Here is a 4703-nt window from a genome sequence, read left to right as displayed (position 1 = left end):
CAAGATGCCGTCCAGCGCCCAGAGAAGTGGAGCCAGCCGGAACTTCCGCCCCGAGGGACCGGAACTTCCGCCCACCCGGAACTTCCGCCCAAGTTCCGCCCAAGTTCCGAAAGTCCGTCAAAACGCCCCTGGATGTTACTGCAAGGAAATGGGCTAATTTCGGAACTTGACCGGAACTTGGCCGGAACTTCCGGTCGGGCCGGAACTTCCGCCTGCCAGGACCGGAACTTCCGCCCCTGACCGGAACTTCCGCCCAAGTCGGCCGGAACTTCCGCCACCGCGAACTTCAGCACAGCACTACTTTTCAGCGTGTAACTTAACTCTTCGCCCCCTACCTATAAATAGGCTAGTTGGCTCAGATCTGAGATTGAGACTTGTTTAGAACTCAAACCTAACTTTGAGCTTAGTCTCCCTTGGGTATCATCCCTCTGTAATCAAGGCACCTTGGTTGTTGACTTTGAATTTGTGGAGTGAGATTCTAGTACTTGCTACTCTCTCTCCCTCCCCAAGTTCATCCTCTCCAATCCCAATCTCTCTCCGGGAATTCTGCCTCGTGCCTCTTCCACGGAGATTCTATTGGCGTGGTCCATCGAGCCACGGAGGTAAGCATCGGGTGTATCGGGTTGGTGTGCGTGCGTGAGTCTCGGAGTTCATCGTGTTCTTTATCCCCTCGCGTTTTCCCATCTCATCCGCTTGGTTTCGAAGTCAATCCGCAAGATCGGGCCACACCCGGGGTCTTAGACCACATCATATGGTATCAGCAGCCTTTGGTTCCCGCGGATTTGACCCTCCACCCACCCGATTTCGTTTCTAGAAAATTTTCCAAAAAATAGCCCAAATTGCTTTTGGACCGATCTGTGATTTGGTTGAGTTTTGAGTGGTTTTGATCCAATAGAAACTTGTCTTTGGTGTTGATCTGCAATTCCCCCACTTTCCCACAGCTTCTAGTGCCAAATTTTCCACGAATTCGAAGATTTTCGGCCCGGATTTCCGCCCAAATCGAAGAACAGCTCGCAGATCTGATTGCGACCGGAAGTTCCGGCCGGCAGGACCGGAAGTTCCGCCCCCGGACCGAAAGTTCCGCCCATCAGGACCGGAACTTCCGCCTGGCCGAATTTTTCACAGCTAACTTCGTTTTTCGTTTTGGCACTAACCCCTTGTGTTTGGACTTCGTAGTGTGTGCCATTTCAGATACCTTCCGCAACATCAACTACGACGACGGCACCCCGAGGATCCAAGCGGTTCACTTGACACCTCCACCATAGCAAGTTCAAGCTCGTCGGCCACCGTCATCACGTGGTATAACTTGCACCTAACTTGTAGCCCTAGCTTCCTTTGCGTACCTTTCCTATCGAGAGTGGCTTTCTAGTGTTGCGAAGCATTGCGCAAGCGTCCCGACCGTGAGGGTGTGCGTGTGTTGAGCAAAGCTACGAAGCAAGCTCGTTGTGAAAAGATAAGCAAAAGAAGTGTGACATACTTACATAGATAGTGGAAAAAGAAAGCTTCTAAGCATATAAAAAAAAAAAAAAAAAAGAGAAAAGAAAAAAAAAAGAGTGTGAGTGACACTATACACAAAAGAGTCCAAAGCTTATAAGCAAAAGAGAGAAAAGAGAAGAGAGGCGTCTTGCGCAAATCTTGTTGCTTCTCAATTTTGCAACCAAGCCTGATCTCTCTTGCGTTAGCGTGACACCGAGCTAGTAGTCTTCGTTAGGACCATTTTTGTTCGTGCTCATTTTCCGTCGCGCTAACCCCATTTTGTCCCACGTGTGCGTTCCACATTGTGAATGCCTTTTGTGATCACCGCTTTTGACTTGTGACTTTTGCATCTTACCCACTTTTAACAACATACTCGATCTTAGATTTGTCTTTTGGCTTTCCACAACACTCGCCTAACACCATATTTGCTAGCTTTTGCGTGTGGTTTTGCGTGTGTCCCCGATACACTTGATCTTACTTTCGGCTCGGTTGATTGCCTCAATACTATCTTACCTTGGTAAGAGTGCGAGGTAGTCTCCTTCCACTAACACATACAACATAGTTCTTGTTCTTCCATCATGGATAGGAGTGGAGATGAAACAAGGGATGGAGAAGTCCTTCGGAGCACCGAGAGGTTGGCGACTCAACACAAGCTATGGATTCAACGCCAAGAGTTCAAGGAGCAACTATCACTCTTCGAGACTCGCATCGATGAACAATATGAAGAAGTGGCTCACAACTTCTCCACGGTGAACCAAGATTTGGCTCTCCTCCGTGAAGCTACGGACAACTTGAATGGCCAAATGGCGGCCAATGATGCGAACATGGAGCAACGCATGGACAACCTCGAGCGCGCCATCACCAACTTGGGTCGTCATCGCCGACACCGCTCTACTTCATCATCAAGCTCGTCACAAGATTACTATTCTCATGGCCATCGTTCGTCATCAAGCTCCTCCTCAAGGCATGAAGACCATCCTCGTCCTCATTGACCACATGCTCGCCAAGAAGACTCTCGCTCTAACTCAAGGAGAGGTGAATTCCATCGCCATGCTCGTCCTCATGAACGACCTCCACAAGAACAAGCTCCTCACCGAGATCGTCATCAAGCGGCTCGCCATGCCCACCAAGGGTATGACGACCATCCCCAAGACAACATCCACCACAACATGGCGCCACATGGTGATGCTCCCGCCCAAGGTCGTCAAGAGCAACCAAGGCGTGATCTCCGGAATCATCCTCGCCATGACCAAAGGGGCCGAGGACAACCACAACATGATCAAGATGAGAGGGCCATAATTGGGCAACGCCAACAACCTCGCCAAGACCCGCAACAACATCCTCAACATGAGCCAAGTGAAGCTAGTGTTCACCTCCAACGCCAACCCAATGCTATGGTTGGTCGTGGAAGACCTCCTCCACCACCTCAAGTCGCAAGAGATGAAGGCATCCGTCCTCGCCGCCGCAACATGGAAGATGAAGAGAATATGTATGGAAAGCTCAAGTTCAATATGCCCAAGTTCAAGGGTGAAGACGATGCCGAGGCCTACCTCTCATGGGCACTCAAGGTTGACAAGATCTTCCGCATCCATAACTACTCCGGTGCCAAGAAAGTAGCCATGGCCTCCCTCGAGTTTGAAGATTATGCCAACACTTGGTGGGAACAAGTTGTCACTCTTAGGGAAGAAAAGGGTGATCCTCCCATTGATACTTGGGAAGACATGAAGGAGGAAATGCAAGCCCGCTTTGTCCCTACACACTACAAGACCGATCTCTTCAACAAGCTACAAAAGTTGAAGCAAGGCACCAAGACCGTTGAGGAATTCTTCAAGGATATGGAGTTAACCATGATGAGAGCAAACATCCAAGAGTCCGAGAACCAAACCATCGCTAGGTTCTTCAGTGGCCTCAACTACCCCATCAAGAAGATTGTGGAGTTCCAACAATACTCCAACATGGTTGAGTTGGTTCACCAAGCTTCCAAGGCCGAGCGTCAAGTGAATGAGGACATCAAGTACTCCAAGTCCAAGCAATACTTCGCCTCCAAGCTTGCTACATCAACTCCTACAACAAGTGTTAAGCCATCCGCATCCGCTACACCTTCCAAGCAACCTTCCATACAAAGTCGCATGAAGCAAACGGTATCCTCCACCGCCTCCTCTAAGGCCTCTACGGGACCCTCCAATGTCACTTGCTTCAAGTGTGGCACCCAAGGCCACAAGTCCTTCGAGTGCAAGAACACCAAGGTCATGATCACTATGGAAAATGGTGACATAGAGACGCTAAGTGAAGGTGAATATGAAGCCCTAGTGCAAGCCGCCGTTGCTAATGAGGAAGACTATGATGAAGAAAGTGGAGAAGACCCTCTCTTATGCACACATGATCCAAGCCCTTCTCTTGTGGTCACTCGAGTGCTCACCACTCAACCACAAGCTATGGAAGACCAAAGATGCAACATCTTCCAAACGCGTGCCGGCATTGGTGGCAAGTCTATCAAGGTCATCATCGATGGTGGGAGTTGCCACAACTTGGCAAGCACCGAGCTATGTGAGAAGCTCAACCTCACGCTTCGCAAGCATCCTCATCCCTACCATGTCCAATGGTTGAGTGACAAGGGCAATGTCAAGATTCAACACACCGTCACCGTCAACTTCAAGATAGGACCCTATGAAGACACCGTCGAGTGTGACGTGGTGCCTATGACCGTGTGCCACATGTTGCTTGGCCGCCCATGGCAATTTGACAAGAAGGCTATACATGATGGTTTCTCCAATGCATACACCTTCAAGGTCAAGGACAAGAAGTTCGAGCTTCGCCCAATGACTCCTAGCCAAATCATCGCCGACAATGCGAAGGCTTTAGCGAGGGCACAACACCACATCCACCATAGTGAGTTGAGAGGAGAGGAAGCTACCCACCAAAAAGAGAGTGAGCGCCACCACCCACATATGAGTGAGAGAAAGAGTGTCCTCCTAGCCACCAAAAGCGAGTGGAGAGAAGTGAAAGACAACCCATCCACCACCATACACTACGTGCTCATTTGCAAGGGCCTCTCGTCGGAGACTAACGACTTAACCAACATTCCTTCGTCTTTGTTGTCTCTTTTGAAGGAGTTCCAAGACGTCTTCCCCGACGAGCTACCTCATGGACTACCACCGCTTCGGGGCATCGAGTGATAAGGGGTTGCCCGATCTTCTCAGTAAGCGACGGGTGGTGATGAACACGTG

The sequence above is a fragment of the Lolium perenne genome, chromosome 5 (genome assembly GCF_019359855.2).
Source record: "Lolium perenne isolate Kyuss_39 chromosome 5, Kyuss_2.0, whole genome shotgun sequence".
NCBI lineage: Eukaryota > Viridiplantae > Streptophyta > Magnoliopsida > Poales > Poaceae > Lolium > Lolium perenne.
The sequence above is the reverse complement of the archived record's forward strand: the minus strand, read 5'-3'. Positions refer to the sequence as shown.